This window comes from Protopterus annectens, chromosome 2.part1 (assembly GCF_019279795.1).
Source record: "Protopterus annectens isolate FY-2018-M chromosome 2.part1, PAN1.0, whole genome shotgun sequence".
Classification (NCBI taxonomy): domain Eukaryota; kingdom Metazoa; phylum Chordata; order Ceratodontiformes; family Protopteridae; genus Protopterus; species Protopterus annectens.
The window spans coordinates 1,100,616,050-1,100,634,309 of record NC_056729.1 but is presented as its reverse complement, the minus strand read 5'-3'; positions in this window follow the sequence as shown (position 1 = coordinate 1,100,634,309).

The following is an 18,260-nucleotide window of genomic DNA, read 5'->3' as shown; positions in this document are numbered from 1 at the left end:
TCGGTGTGGTACATCACAGATATTTGTCTTTTAACAGGTGTTTAGACCTACAAGATGACACACTGCCACATATGAGTGCATTGTTGCTCAGGATATGTACTGAATGCCTCAGTCATTGCCCTTCTTTTTTAAAGCACAGTATGGGAACTGTCATTTTTTCCTGTGGGGTGTCATCTGCATGACCAACCCCTCTACTGGTAACCTAATAATTTCATCATCTATCGTGACTGTGTCAAGCACAGTTTCAGTGATAAATTATCTCAAGAAAGTGAATGTACTTACTATTCATGAACACACATTCACTAAACTATAGATCTGCTATTAATATGAGCTATTTCTGAAGATTTGGATCAGTGAACAGAAATATATAATGCAGTCACTTTGAAACAACCCGTTATGTTTGGTTCTGCTGACTGATGACATTTACATGATTTTACTACTGCCAAATATGGATTATATATATATATATATGTATATATATATATATATATATATATATATATACACACACACACACACACACACAGGGATTTAATATGCACCAAGATCTTCAACATTCATGTACTTCAAGTTTGGTATCTTTTTGTTCTTTGACTTCTTGCATTGCAGCTCTATGCACACCAGTGCAGCTTCTCAGCATTCAATGTGCAAAGCAACGAGAGCATTACCACAAATTACCACAAAAGTAAAGGTTTGCATTCCTGATGGGCAGAGGAGCAGAAGTACATACTTTTATCACTAATTGTCATGTGGCTGTGAACAACCAAATCAAAGCAATATCACTAACTTCTTTGACCAGTGGGACACTTCCAGAGTTAAATAAATATGTCCAATATCTTCAAAGTGGTTATTCAAATGGAACTTATATGTCAAGACAAATGATACAGAGGCCACTAAGCTATCTCCTATGAATATCTGTCTTTTCCCTAAGGCATATCTCCATTGTTATGTCATGAATGAATTACTTCCTGTGTTACAGTAATGACTCCAGCAATATGGAGGAAATTAAGAGTCAAGAGCACAATGAATGCACAACAATGAAGACCTGGTCTAAAGTGATATCCAGTCACAACAATGAAGAACTTGTCTAAGGTGATAACCAGTCACCTTTAGTGGTGCACCTCCTCCAGCACCAGGGATGGTGGTATGACTCTAACCAATTGGACGGTGCAGTGGTGCAGCAAAAGAGTTGTCACCTCACTGCAAGAGGTTCTCCAGTTCGATTCTCATCTGGGGTGCCTTTTGTGCAGAGTCTGCATGTCCTCCCTGCATTCATGTGGGTTTCCTCTGAGTGCTCCGGTTTCCATCCACATTAAAAGACATGCATCTGGAGCATTTCTCCCTGGGCTTCTGCTGAAAATTGGCTTTGTTCCAAGTCGGACTTTCCCAGTTAACAAATGTTAAATAAAAAATAAATTGGAAGCCCAGGGGAAATCTTGTCTGCAGTATCTATATAGGCCATAGTGAGCTGTGTCACTCCTGCACACATCTCAGCAACAGCTTTCAAAAGACATGCAGTATACTCTTGCATTGTCCACCAGTACACTGCTGCAGGACTTGTATCAAAACTATTTGACGTGTCCATTTTATGCATGTTAAGATTATGTACATCATTGTTCTGGTGAGAGATGTGTAACATATAAGTACAGGTTATAGCTGTTGCATAATCATAACAGCAAGGCATAAAAATCACTGGAAAATATCTCTTTCAGTACATTAATATGCATGGACATTGCACAGCTGTCTTTGCAGAATAAACATGCTTTAGTGAACAATTGTTAAGTAATCATTCTTTTACCCCAATATGCTATTGCTTCCACCATTGCTTCCACCATGTTATGGACAGCAGTACAACAGTGTGTACATTTCCTTTTTTGTACAAATGGAGTTCTGCTGCCTAGTGGATTGGTCAGTATTTGTATAAACAAAATACAGTGTGCAGTAAATGTAATTCCACATGAATTCCATGGCAGAACCCAAAACAATTGTCAGCCATATCTGAAGAGTCCTCATAGTAGACTGCTACACAGATACCACAGAGAAAAATATCAAACTGGTACAAATCAGAGAGTGAATGGGTCTGGTGCTTATATATCCAGCCTGTAGTATCTGACAAAGAGGATTACTGGCCTCAAACAGATGCCCTACACAGACCGTCTCAGAAAACTCCAGCTTTATTCTGTAGCATATCACCTACTCTGAGGAGATCTCTGCCTAACATATAAAGCTATGTCAAACCCAGAGCTGTTGGACATGCTACACCTAAAGAAATCCCAATCCCTCCGAGCTACATGCTCTAGGGACCTAAACCTTGGCACCACAATAAACAGGACATGCTGGAGGGATAGATTCCTGTCCCAGAGACCTCCTATACTCCGAAACAAGCTACCCATCTATGTCAAGCAAAGTTGTTCATTAGCACTCTTCAAGAAAAATCTTGATGAGTGGATGGGAAATAGGAAACACACCCCGGGGATCACTTCTGTGGCTCTGCTCGACAGGAGCACAGGAAAATAACTTTCTTGGGTGGCGTAAGCCAGGGAACCTTCTTGGCTAGGCTTACTTAGGCCCTTGGGCCGATAGCCTAGTACCTACCTATGAACCTATGAACCTGTACAGACATGTAAAAAAATGGTACTTTTCCCATTCTCATTCCCAGCAAGTAAACTAAATGCTCTCCTCAACTCAGTATATGCCGACAATGCCATGCTACTTAGAAGACCTCAGAAAAAAAGTAGCATCACAAAACATGCCTTCTAAATAATTTCAAGCCCAATTATACAGTTTTTCAGTAACATATCTGAGCAACAGTTCCACCGATATCGGATAAGATTGAACATTCCACAAACTGTATAGTAACTTGTAAGTACTTATGTATGCTTTAAAATGATATCTACCAACCTACATGCCCCTAATCAATAAAGCAAAGTCTAAAATTGGTCTTTCTGGATCAGTTTGTTACCCTGATCAACAAAAAATAAATAAGTGGATAGAGAGATCCCACAGGGTGGGAGGTCGGCATAATGGTTAAGGTCTTTACCTTACAGACACAAGGTGCAGGGTTTGATTCTCACATGAGGTAATTGGCTAGACTTAAAATGGCCTGCAAGGGCATTTAGCCTAGTACTAATGTATGAACCTACGAACCTAGATAAATTAGTAAATAAATAATTGTCATTGACATAACTCATCAACGGATAGTTATCTAAAGTCATGCATAAGAAGATAATCATTCGTAGTTAAGGATGGCTGAGCAGTGCTCTATGCCTTGCCCAGAGAAAGATAAACAAAGAATACCATTCACAAACATATACAGGTGATCACTGCCATACTCTGAGAAGGACTGATTAGCAAAGATGTAATAAAAGAATGGTGGAGTGTAGATGGTACATATCAAGGCAAGTTACACAAACACTGGATGGCCACAGAGACAGAATTCTTAGCAACAGCTCAGCCCTTTAGTAGTTTATATCACAAAAGTAAGATGTGTATTATGAACTAGATAGTACGAGTGAGCAGTCATACTTGACATATGAAGAGCAAGTTTAGAAACTGTAAATGTACAGCAGAATATAAAGAAATGGTCAGAGTCCTTGACCACTACTACCAGGTGGTCAGAGTCAGTGATTCTAATATTAAGTGATACTAAGAAAAAGTACACCGCTTGTTTAGATGCATTTACTGGTTTCATACTACTGTGCCTATGGTAGACAACTAAATGATGTTAAAATGCTTACATTTTAACAATAACACACTGCTTACTTCTGCAGATAGGTATAATTCTGTGTATACATATAATAAAGTTTTACAGTACTTTTTGTTCCCTGTATTTGGTACTGTTTCTTTATAATAATAAATGGAGGAGCCATGTTATATGACTATAGCTATGTATATGTGACTTCTTGTAACACAGTGGAGGATTTAATGTGAAACAGTCTCATGACCTTTTGCATGCTTGCAATATTTTCCAGTAGTCAACACTATGCTTATGAGTCATCAGGTTTCAGCAAAACAAGAGCTGACAAATCATTATGAAGCCTTTCAACTCTTCTGGCTGACCTCTGCTGCTGGTCCTAAAATGCTCACGTACTAAGATGACAAAAATGGGAATCCAGTCCATGACCAGTTTTAATCATATGGTTCAGTATGACCACTTAAAATAGAACAATATTGCTTAGATCAACAAGGGACACTTACAGTGCACAATGCTGCAAGTTAAACAGAACTGCTCCCTAGCAAGGGCATGCTGTGCAACATGAACAAGGCTATACTGTGCAATATCGATGAGATAATAAGTAAGAACTGTGATTACCAGTCAGGTCTGTAGGCTGCAATACGACCTATGCATCCAGCTCAGATAAGAACTAGTAAATGCAGCAGGACAAGTCTTTGCATCTATGGTCATACAGGTCACCCTGCTATAAGGTATTCATCAGTGTATAGAACTCCTAGCAATGCTTCTGTGTGCCAGTATGCCCGGTACAAAGACATTAAGTTATATTCCTCTATGTCACCATTGTTGGCTCAGTGGCACTAAATTTTCCTGTGTGTCACCATGCCTGGTACAGAGGCACTGAACAGTTCTCCTGTGTGTCACCAGGCTCAGTACTGGGGCAATAAATAACATTCCTGTGTGTCACCATGCCTGGTATAGAGACATGGAATAGTGATCCTGTGTGTCACCATGCTCACTACTGGGGCACTAAGCAATATTCCTGTGTGTCACCATGCCTGGTAGAGAAGCACTGAACAGTGCTCCTGTGTGTCACCATGCTCACTACTGGGGCACTAAGCAATATTCCTGTGTGTCACCATGCCTGGTAGAGAGGCACTGAACAGTGCTCTTGTGTGTCACCATGCTCATTACTGGGGCACTAAGCAAGATTCCTGTGTATCACCACTGTTAGTTCAGAGACAGTAAGCAATATTCCTATGTGTCACCATGCCTGGTACAGAGACACTGAACAGTGCTCCTTTGAGTCACCATGCTCACTACTGGGGCACTAAGCAAAATTCCTATGTTTCACCACACCTGATACAGAGGTACAAAGCAATATTCCTCTGTCTCACTATGCCCGGTACAGACATACTTAGTCATGTCATCATACCTGTTTACCATAGATCACCTTTATCAAACAACTATTCAAAATTGGATTGTGGGTGGATGAGATGGTACATGTCCATCTCAAGGGTCCTATGTCCACAGCATTCTTTGTAGGTATGTTCAACACATACAACAAGCAAACGTTGGTATCAGCAAGTTACAACATGTAACCAGCTATAAGAACCTGTAACGAACCAAAAGCAGCTATAAAACTGCACCACATGAAAAGTACATTCTGTAATATTGCAAGGAACATTTAAATGTAGACAGCTCATTTAAGGAATTATGAACCTAATGCTGCCCATGTTACACTAAATAAGGCTATATTAGATTTGCAAATTGATACATTTGGGTGGCAGTAGCATGAATTTATATTCATAGCTATAATCATATTGCAGGATCAAATATTAACAGTACATACATTAGGAGTTAGGCCATCACAAATGCATATCCCTTAAGGCCATATAACCTAATATAGGTAATGTAGATGGAAAAGGATAAGAATTTGCTTACTAGAAAATAGCACCACATTAAAGTTCAGCTTCCAGCAGTGTTTGACATAGGCAAGTACTACCATAAATCATGGCACACTGCAAGGCCAGTTTGTGCAAAAATGAACCAAAGCATTCTGTTGCAGTTCTGAGCTATTTCTGAGTTAAAATACTTCCCAATATGTTTGTTGTACTATACATTACATGTGTAATGAAACTGCCATATTTTGTTTATTCTTTCTCTGTGAAAGTGCTCAGATGCTCATAAGCCAGTACTTATTATACAGCACAAACTTCTTCTTCTTGTAACATTTGTTAATGTCTGGTATGCACTTCACAGATAAAGATTCTAGTTGTCTACTGATGTACTATGTTCTTCATCTGTAAATATGTTGTAAGTAATTGCTATGTAAATTGTTAATCACTATGTAATCCAATGTAAATACTGTCTGTTGATGCCACAATATGAAGACAAGATGATCAATTTCAACAATTGGCTTAAGTACTGGTGTCATTCAAAGGGGATCCAATGCCTGTCAGCTTGGGATGATATGCTCGACAAGCCACGATGCTTCGCTAGGGATGGCTTGCACCTGTCACCTGTGGGCTTTCGGATATTGGCAAAGGCTCTTGCTACCCCTATAGTGCCTTTTTTAGGCAAGGCTCAAAAGACAAACCCACCTCCATAGGTATCACAAGGGATAAGAAACTAAGAGTAATGCTACTCAACGCCAGAAGTCTAAACCTCAAGATGCACGCACTCGAAACTCTCCTTAGCATGGAAAACATCGATATCTGTGCAGTAACAGAAACCTGGTTCAGGGCTCCCGAGAGCACCCCAGCACTACCAGGTTATACCTCATACCATGCTTTTCGGCCCCAAAACTTGGACTGAACCACAAAAGGAGGGGGAGTATCGATATTCATCAAAGATAGCCACACCTCCAGGTTGATGGCAAAGCACGAAGCATCAGAGACTATCCATGTGCAACTAACAGTGGGTAAAACTGCCTTCCAGTTTATAGCCTACTACAGACCACCCTCCCAAACCCAGGAACCCCACTCGGCCTTCCTGAGAACACTGGAAAATATGAAGGTCTCTCCAAACACCATTATATTGGGCGACTTCAACTACCCAAACAGAGACTGTGAGCATTACTCTAGCTCCAACACCCTAGCCCAAAGGTTCCTAGAATTTATAAACTCAAATGCTATGGAACAACTTGTTACCACTCCCACAAGAGGGGAAAACATACCAGACCTGATCATCACCAACATGGGGACTCTATGCTCCAGACCAGAAGTGTATCCCTCACTGTTAAGATCAGACCATAAACTAATCTCACTGGATATTCACATCCCGACCCCACCCCCTGCCCAGAAAACCACAGTGAAAAACTTCTCTAAAGCAAATTTCACACTCCTCAAAACCGAGGTGGAATCCTTCAAAGCCCCCAGGCCTGTGGAAAATACGGCCCAGACCACAGACTCCTTTATAAACTCATTCTATGAACACCTTCAGGAATGCATGAATCATGCGATCCCAAATAAAACCAAGACCCAATCCTCCAAAGGCAGACGTCCTGTCTGGTGGACCCCAGCCATAAACAAACTATACAATAGAAGGAGGAAGCTACTAAATGATAGAGCAAAATCCCAAAAAGGGAAGGCATCACTGATCAGTATTAGCAAAAAATTATGGGCACTCATAAAATTGTCTAAGGCCAGCTTCGAGAGAAAAATTGCAAAGGACACTAAGGATAATCACAAGGCTTTCTTTAGTTATGTTAGGAACCTGGGTGGTAATTCCCAGATATGCTCAGAATTAGTCCAAAATGACAAAAATACACTAAACCCACAGACATTGCCAACATCCTAGCTGACAGGTTCAGCGCAACTTCTCCCCTCCTCACCAAAGGGCAAATATCTATCCCAGCAGAGTGCTGCCCCTGACATCTCAGATGCTCAGGTAAGAGAAAAACAAAGCATCAATGGTACCAGATGGTGTCCCGGGCTGCGTCCTACATTAACTCCAAGAAGAGCTAAACCCAAACATAAAACTACTGTTCAATCTCAGCCTATGTGCCCAAAGAGTGGCGTACAGCAACAGTGGTCCCTCTCCATAAAGGTGGTGCCTCAACGATCCTAGAAACTATCCATAAGCCTGACTAGCTTGGTCTGCAAAGCTATGGAAAGGATCATCATGGACCTCATAAATAAAGATATTGGGGACCTACAGACACTGGATCCTACCCAGTTCGGCTTTGTTAAGGGCAGATCCTGCCTCTTAAACCTGGTTGATTTCTTTGAAACAGTCACCAAGGCCATTGACGATGGGAAGGTGGTCCACACAGCCTACCTGGACCTTAGATAAGCTCACCAGCTTAAATATAAACCCCTATGTCACTAGATGGATTGCAAACTGGCTCAAGGACAGAACCCACATGGTTAGAATTGCTGGAGCCATGTCAGACTCCAAACCAGTTACAAGTGGTGTCCCACAAGGCTCAGTCCTGGGACCTCTCTTGTTTGGTATATATTTCACGGAGGTACAGGCCAACACGGAAGGACAGTGGCTGACCAAGTTCTCAGATGACTGCAAACTACTCTCCAGCCGAGACAACTGGTGCCAGAGTGGTAATCCATTAGTAATTAGGGACCTCTCATTTGACAACCATGTGGCCAAGGTGGTTAGAAAAACATTTCATATAGCCCACCTAATCATGAAATCTAGATCAGGGAGGTCATCGTGCCTCTTTACTCATCCCTCATCAGGCCCATAATTGAGTACAATGCCCGTTTTGGGATGAACCTTACCAGACACCTGCAGCAACTGGAAAGACCCCAAAAGTACCTCACCAAGAGGATCAAAGGGCTCAAACAGATGCCATATGCTGCCCGGTTAAAGAAACTCCAGCTCTACTCAGTGGCATACCGCCTGTTCAGAGGCAATGTGTTCCTGACGTATAAAGCCATGTCCAACCCGAATTAATTGCACCTCAGAAAATCCAAATCCCATCGAGCTTTGAACCTCAGCACTGAAATAAATAGGACATGCTGGAGGGACAGATTCATAACCCAGAGGCTCCCTTCACTCTGGAATAAAATCCCAGTCCAGGTTAGGCAGAGTCCCTCATTGACTCTCTTCAAGAGGAATCTTGATGAGTGGATATCACTTCTGTGTCACTGTTAGACAGAAATAAATTTAAAATGGGTGGCGAAAGCCAAACACATTCTGGCTAGGCTTATAAATGACCTAGGGCAGATAGCCTAGTATGAACCTATGAACCTATGAACCTATAACTGTGGAGCTTTTCTCCCCGGGCCTCCGCTGAAAATGGAGGACACTCGGTCAACAAATTTAAATAAATAAATAAGTGTGCAGTACATTGCTGTGGAGACAGTGCTACAGAAAAATTGATTTTTTGATGCATTACATGTATTCATCAGCAGTTAGTGTGTTGTCCTCTCAAATGTTACAGTTCAGTACACTTACATAAGCCACACTGGTAAAATAACTTAAATTCAATAAGGGAACCTATATAATTCAACAGTGCAAAGTTATCACAAGCAGGATGTGTTAGACCTCAGTAGAACTACAAGAAATGCAGCCAGGACTGGAAAATCTCAGAGATCCGTCTGATAATAAGGAGACAATATTAAGCTTGCACTGATAATGTAGTAGCTTCACTGCATGCCAGGTCCCAAGACTCTAGTATCCATTGCAAGAATCTTTTGCAATACTACTTAGGTCAGGGTTTCTCATAATAAAGTAGCCACACTAGGATTACTCATATGACTGTACCATGCCATGGAAACACTTGTTAATAGGAACTTGTTGCTGGCAGCATTACATAGCAGTGTTGACAGTGCATGTTCCTAAAAGTGCGTGAGCTAATGACAGATCCTCGACAAATATCTTTGGCATATGACAAAGGCACCCAATTACAGAAATACAGCTTCCCATCCTGCTGATCATATAACACAAGATAATGGAAAAGTTGTGTCTATAGGCTAGCAGGAACAGGTGTGCTGCTGTCAGACATGGTACTTCCTGCTGATCACTGAGTTGTGTAAAGCGTAAATGCAGTGTGGCATTTAGATCTCTGTTTATATGTGCAGTTGCCACATGTGATGATTTCAGTATAACAACTAGTATTGCTGGGGAAACTGAAACAATGGCTGTCAGTCACCACAATATATTATAAGATGTTGATGGGTAAAATTATAGCATGTGAGGGTAACTGGGTAGAACAAAATTAGTTATTCAAGGAAACTGGTAACAATTAAAAAGGTACACCATTATTCTGTTTGAGATGATCCCTCACAGGCTTTTACTGGTGTCATAAAAGAAACCATTGCGCAATTCACAATGAAAATATATGCACTGCAGGGCTCCATGCAGCCACTGCAACACTTGATGCATGCCACACAAAATACTGATGTGCAGCACAGATAAAAACGTACAGCATCCATAAGAGCTGTAACGCATATTCAGAGGTCCTCCTTTGATGTTGTGTACAAAGGGGCACCTGTGCAAACAGTTACAAAAATTCCACATTCCATATTCAACTGTTCATTTTCTTACACTGATGATTCCATACCTCCTGTCCATGCTTACAGAAACAACAACAGCAACAACAAAAAGGCCTCCCAAAATGTGTGACATATCTTCTTGAGAGTGGGATATCATGCAGTACATGCAATGTATTTGTGGCAAGTGCAGTTATTTGGATTGTATGCTTTGCAAATGATAACATGGTATGCATCTGATGGCTGCATGAAGGATACCCTGTCTCATACAAAACGTACATGCCATATGCACTACCAAATCTACACTGTGACATAAAAGTGTCATGTCTGGGTCAAATGATTTTACATCCTTTTACTTTAAAAATGGTACTGTTAGGCATGTCAGGGAACATTAATGTACTACATTGTTACAGTGTAGAGCAATCACCAGGGCTGATCCTCTGCATTGGGCTGTAAAGCAGCTTGTTTCCCAGTTCCATTAGTTTAAATTTGAAAACACCTGCTAATCTGTCCAGATTCATGAAGAGAAGTATTATGACAAATAGAACATAGGTTCATAGGTTCATAGGTGGGCACTAGGCTATTGACCCTAAGCCCTATATAAGCCTAGCCAAATGGTACCCTGGCTTTTGCCACCCAAGAAAATTATTTTCCTGTGCCCCTGTTGATCAGAGCCACAGAAGTGATCCCCAGGGTGAATTTCCTATCTCCCATCCAATCATCAAGATTTTTCTTGAAGAGCGTTAATGAGAAGCTTTGTTTGATATAGATAGGTAGTTTGTTCCGGAGTATGGGAAGTCTCTGGGACAGGAATCTATCCCTCCAGCATATTCTGTTTATTGTGGTGACAAGGTTTAGGTCCCTAGACCATGTAGCTCGGAGGGATTGGAATTTCTTTAAGTGGAGCATGTCCAACAGCTCTGGGTTTGACATAGCTTTATATGTTAGACAGAGATCGCCTCTGAGTAGGCGATATGCAATGGAGTAAAGCTAGAGTTTTTTGAGACGGTCTGCGCAGGGCATCTGTTTGAGGCCAGTAATCCTCTTTGTGAGGTATTTCTGTGGCCTTTCCAGTTGTTGTAGATGTCTTGTGAGGTACATACCAAAAGGGGTGTTGTACTCTATAATGGGTCTAATGGGGAACAATAACCTCTTTTTTTCTTGGATGAGAAACCTTTTGTGATGAGGTGTGCCATGTAGACGGATTTCCTGACTGCTGTGGCAATGTGATTATCAAAGGAGAGACTACTGTCCACCTGTGTCCCAAGGTCTCTTATCACACTTTTGGTATTAAGTAGACTACTGCCTATGTGGTAGTTCATGGGTACAGAGTTTTTACCAAAAGAGATGACAATGCACTTTTTGGCATTGAGCCTGAGGCCATGGCTTTGACACCAGGCATCATTGATTATGGCTCCTAGTTTGCAGTCATCTGCAAACTTCATTAGCCAAAGACCTTCTGTGTTAGCCTGTACTTCCGAGAAGTAGATACCAAACAGGAGAGGACCCAGGACTGAACCCTGTGTTACTCCACTTATCACTGGTCTGAAGTTGGATTTGGAGTCTGATACTTTCGCAGTGTGGGTTCTGTCAGTGAGCCAGTTGGCAACCCATCTTGTGACATAGGGATTTATACCTAGTTTAGTGAGTTTATCTATAATTCCAGAGTGGCGGATGGTGTCGAAAGCCTTGGCAAGATCTAGCTAGGCTTTGTGAACCACTTTACCCTCATCTACGGCTTTGGTGACCGCTTCGAAGAAGTCTGTCAGGTTTAGGAGACATGATCTGCCTTTTACAAACCCAAACTGGGTAGGGTCCAGAGTTTGGAGATTACCAATGTCATTGTTTATAAGTTCCATGATGATACATTCCATAGCCTAGCAGACCAGGCTCATCAGGCTAATGGGGTGGTAGTTCCCTGGTCCGTGGTGGATCCCCCTTTGTGGAGTGGGATAACTGTTGCTGTGCGCCATTCAGTGGGCACAAAGTCTGAGGTTATGCTATGATTGAACAAGGTACTTAGATGGGGTGCCAGTTCGTTCTGTAGTTCATGTAGAAAGCAGCCTGGGATGTTGTCAGGTCCCATGGATGCTGTATTCTTGGCTTTGGATAGTGTGTTTTTTACCTGTGCAGCCATGATTACAGGAACTTTGCATTCTTCTGGTGTAGAGATGGGTCCTTTAGGGGATGAGAGGGGGGTAAAGTTAGCACTGAACCTATCTGCCAGGATGTTGGCAATATCAGTTGTTTCTGTATATTTAGTGCCATTGTGGTGTAACTCAGAGCAGATCTGAGTGTTGCCATTGAGATTCTTGACATAGCTATAGAATGCTTTGTGGTTGTCTTTAGAATCAGTGGTGATTTTGTTTTTGTAACTAGCTTTGGAGGATTTTATGAGGGATCTCAGCTTCTTACTGAGGCTGACCAGGGAGTTCCTCCAATCATGGGATTTTACTCTTTTTTGCAACAGTTTCTTTCTTCTGTTGTAGAGTTTGTTTATGGCAGGGGACCACCAGATTGGCTTCCATTTTTTGGAGGATAACATCTTGGTTCTATTAGGGAGTGCACGGTCCATGCACTTGTGTAAGTGCTTATAAAGTGCATTTGTGTAGGATTCAGCAGTCATACCTCTGTTGTCTATCAGCATGGGTGTCGTGAAGTTTGCCACTACTGTCTTAAGAAGCATGAAGTTGGCTTTGGAGAAATTTTATATGGTGGTTTCCCTAATGGGGGGTGGGGGTGGGATGTGGATGTCTAGGGTGATTAGCTTGTCGTCGGATCTGACCAATGAGGAATTGACCTCGGGTATGGAACACTGGTTGCCCATGTTGATAATGACCAGGTCTAGGATATTGCTGCCCCTGGTGGGGGTGTGGATAAGTTGATCCAAGGTGTTGGAATTTATGAATTCCAGAAAACATTGAGCACAAGAACTGGCACATGAGTAGTTTTCTCAGTTAATGGTGGGGTAGTTGAAATCGCCCATTATTAGGGTGTTAGGTTGTACCCTAATATTTTCCAGTGTCTCAAGAAATGAGGAGTGGGAATCCTGGGGCATGGTGGGGGATCTGTAGCAAGCTACAATTTGGATTGTGATCTTGCCCAGAGTTAGTTGCACTTGGATAATCTCAGATGCATTATGCTGAGCAACTAGCCTGGAAGTGTAGATATCTTTAATGAATATGGACACGCCTCTGCCTTTAGATTTTCAGTCCAGGTTAGGTGGCTGAAAGCTGTGGTATGAATTATAGCTTGGTAATGCAGTGCATACACATCTAGCATGTTTTACAATGCATGCAGGTCCATTGAACTCTGTCTAAATGCTATGTTGTAGACATTTTATACTGAACATATCATGTAACACAAGCTGGTGATGCTACTTCCTCTGTATCCACTTCTTCATCCTGTTGTTCATTGAATTCAGCCTCATGGATGCAGCACAGCTTTTCTAGGTTTTTCTGTGCTGTGTTGTTTGTGTATACTGCAGCAAGTCATGTAGTTACATTTTGAAGCTGTTATTCTTTTAATGCTTTAAGTGAAGTGATTGATTTACTTATTTGAATGGCTTCCTGGACCTTCCTCTCTTAGTGTCCGGTTATAACATGTAGCTTGCTTGTAAACTGATAGTTGTCCATACTGGTTCTTGGTTTTGCTTCTACTGACTCTGAAATGTTTGCAAATCACTTCACATGGATATCCTATATAGGAAACATGGCTGCCAATGTGGTCTGTGTCCAGAATACATTTACCTAAGGCTGTAAGATATTTTTTATTGAGCTAGAATTGATATGCACCTGAAATAAGCTGTTTCTCTGATTTTTTGATAAAGTTAATTTGGGTGTCATAGATGGTTTAAGAATATATTGGCCAGTTTGGCAACTAGTTAGGTAGATGGTTTATAATTGGCCTTAATTTGCTGAGATTTGCCTTGATTTGCTGGTTCGGGATCAGTTTTGTTTAAAGCAGTGTTGTTTGTTTGTGGCTCTGCATTTCTTGGTATTTTGCAACATAAGTTATTTGTTTATTTATTTCCTTAACTGCAGGTTTTGTTCTTTCTATAATTCCAGTTATTTTAACTCCAAGTCAACCTGTCTTAGATGATTTTCTAGGCGGCAGTCCTGGACCTTGGGACAACTTATACATCTGCTACAATTTACAGTGTCAGGGGTGCAACAGGTAGCACACTTACCTTTGGTGCAGAAAGCTGTGGGCTTTATTCCCACACAAGGTAGGGAGATTGCTGAAGCTGCAGTGCAGCATAATGCAGGTGCTGCATTTCTGAGTGTGTTGTCTTTTGATTGAACTGAGGTCCCAATCTGCTTGATTTGATAATAGCTCAGACGGATGTAAATGATGCCAAAAAAAACCCACTAGTTTAAATTGAACAATCAAAATAAACAAAAAACCACAGAGAAGCTGACATTTTTTTCTCTTTACTTCACCAATCGATCTGTTGCCTTCAAAGGATACAAAACTGTTCACACATCCATGATTTATACACATAACAATTAACAATTAACCAAAAGTCCATTCATATTCATCTGTTATATTAGTTAATTGATTAATTGCTTAGCCTTTTATATTGTAAAAGATCCCATGGCATCTATTGAAAATAGAAGGGGAAGTGCCTCAATGTCCTGGCCAAACTTCCCCTAGTAGTATAAATACCACCTCAGGCCTCTCCAAAAAAGAGGCTGCTAGCTTAGTGGGATTAACCCAGTCATCAAAGAATAAATAAATAAAAATTATTTTGCACTGAGTGAAATCTTTGTTAATCTACCTCCTTTACAGGGTAACCTCTTCTGTCTGCTTCTAATGGATAGCAGAAAGTGCTATATGATTACAGCTTCTTAAATTTTGGGTGTTATTCTTAGTAGTTACGCACGTTTCCCAAGTGTGAGAACAACTATGGTACAAGTCATAGAGGCTATTTGTGATCACATGCATTAGCTTCCAGTAAACATATGTAAATGAATAAGTTATGAGATTCTAATGAGAAATTATATGGTACTTCTTATGCTAATATGCCTCCTTCCTGCCTGTTTGCTATCCATAGTTGTTTTATGACATATTTCTATGCCATCAGCAAATGTGTTATAAAAGATGAAATCACGTCTTTTCTATCTACTTCATTATTACTTTGATAATCAGGAAATTCTTGATAGTTTAGAATAAATAGGGACATTTTAAGGCCTTTAGTGAGTTTCCATAGTCCAAAAATGTGAACTGAGGGTGACGTGTGGTCTTCCTATATCTTTGTATATTAAGGTATATACAGCCCTCACAATATTTACCACATGGGCGTCCTAGAGACAGACTGGGACATGTTTGGTATTTCTTACTCTAATGCCTCGAGGATACTTCAACAATTCCTCATTATACTCTTGACACATGTGGATCAGTGCATCTATTTCCCTTTTATGTGATGGCACATTTCCCTGAGGTACTTTGTGCAATAGGCTCTACCCATGTTGCTATTAGGACCCATCAGGTCCAAGGGGGTAGTGGTACCAGAATAGGAACAGCTACCATTCCATCAACTGCCAGGGCCTTTGTGATGCATGGGATTATCAAGTGTCAACCAAGCATCCCAACAGTGACAGTGATTCCCATTTTTGGCACACAAGCTCCCTCATCCTCCTCTTCCTACATGTTAGGATGCTCCATGGTCACCTTTTTGGTAATTATCTAAGCAATTATTCTTTGTAAAATGTATTGCTTATTGCTAAACCACACTTCTTTTGTTATGTCTCCTCCCCCTTTTCTGTTCTTTTCTTGTGTTTTCCAGGTGATGCATTCTGTAGCTTATGATCCATGTGAGGAACCTGATGGGAGCTGCACAACAAAAGCATAACACTGACCAATCCCAGACATGGATTATCATCACATGAGTGTTTTGCCTGCTGAAGACCATTTCCATTGCCTGGATTAGCACAGAGATGCCCTTCAGTATAACCCTGCAGGATGTTTACCATGTGCTGCATTCTACACAATATGATCCTGCACTGGCCTGATGGTGAAATACCCCATGATGTCATTGCAGCTCCCAGTACATGATTAATGATACTGTTCGTAGCCAGCTAACAGCAATAGTAAAGGATCTCCATGTGGCTGGTCATGCATGGTATATGGCTGTCAAGGTAAAGAGGTGGTGTCTAGTCCAAAACTATAATCCGCAACATTCAGATTAGCTTTTCCTCACTATAAAAACACATAGAATATAATTGATGTATGCAATGCTTTATATGGGCTATACAGTATGGGGTATGGGCTGCTGTCACTGTTCATCAGACAGTCCCTCTTATCTTTAAGTAAAATTTTATTTTTTATTTTCTACAGTAGAGTTGCTCATGTAGTATATCTGTTTACTGTTTATAAGCTTTATGATTAACTGTTCACTGAGATCTATGCATTGAATAGATCTGGCATCACACAAGGTATAAGTACATTTTGCACAGTTTTGCTGAATGTGGTTTGTTTAGTTAAGTATGCATGTACTGCTTTTCCTGTAATGTTCACTAATATAAAATTGGTATTGCAGTACTTGAATGAATTGATGAAAGAACTTGTATGCATTTAAACATATATTGCTGCTCTATTCAAATTGTTGTTTTTTTTCACTAGTTGATACCAGGCACAGAAAAGGAAAAAGTATGACATTTAATTGTTTTAGAATATATGTTTATCCCTTTTAATTCTGTTAAGAAGTAATTGTTTTTTTAGCAAGGTACTCCATATCAGAATAATTATTTCTGTCTTAGACACTGACCCTTATATCATCAGAATTAGTAACAATCATCATTTGTGCAGTGCTGATAGTGATATCCTGGGATTCATGAAGCTCGGCGCAAGGACGGTGTTAGCCTTGTGCCGACCGTGCAGCGTAGAGATGGCGCAGCAGCACCACATGCATATTAATGAAGGCATGCTGCCATAATGGTTACATGCATAGGAAACGTGTACGAGTGCAGGGGGAGTGTCCAAGCACTGCACGAAGGCGTGATCATGTTGGCTGCATATGCGCAACCTAAAATGCTGACCAGTACAGCCTACCTCCAATAGTAATCACTCCTGTCAGTGTCCGTGGATACTGAAATGTATGCAAAGCATACAAGACAACTTGTGAACACTACAATAAGAAGTAAACACAAAGGCACGTAGCTGAATATTGAGTCCCCGTCCCTCGAACAAGAAACAGAATAAGCAAGTAAATGAAACAGAATAAGCAACTACACCACCACAACAATAAAAGCTTATATGTAGGCATGAAACTAAAGTACTATCCTTTGTAATGACCATGGGTATGTGCTGGCCTGTAAACTCATATGTGTGCCATGAAAATGTCCCATCCAGGTCATATGAAAAGGTGGCAACCCTACCAATGGTCAGAGCATTCACCCAATATCTGCCCATTCGCGGTCCAAGACGTCCTTGCCAGGATGGCCCATAGATGAATGGGTATTACCTGGGTCTACCTACCATGTCATGAAAGATAAGTATTTCCGAGCACCTATGTGCGTGGCGTACAGCATGTGGTTGATCTGAAATGTTAGTGTAGACCTCACAGCCATATTGGTCCCAGAGATATGTAACGTATGCAGTGTGTTCTGTTGACTGTGCCATGGGCCATCAACTAGAGAAGGGATGAATGTTGATTGTGGAATATGGGGGTGGGGGGTGACAGGTAATGTAATATATCGCCAATGAGAAACTGGGTTGGATGCACAATAGGTGAACTGGAAGTCTACAAGGGAGCCGTGTGTGAATCAGGAAGATAACCAAAGAACAAATATACACATCCGCAATACAATCCCACAAACATGTGAACATTAAAATGTGCAGTACACATGTACAGAAATGTTACTGGCACATACCCACATAATGGTCAGGCCTGAACTGAGCCTTCCAACCCCAATACACCTGGATACATAATTGAATACCCATCATCCCCTTCACAGCACACCACCCCCCCCCTTCCTGAGCGTCCACCAAAACCAGCCATACTCGGGCTGCTAGATAGGAGTAGCCACATCTGCACATAGTGACCCCCTACTCATATCTAGTAGGCAGTTTCACTCTAGGCATTCTCAGGATTGCAAACTATGTATCCCTTGCATGTATAACCCTACCTT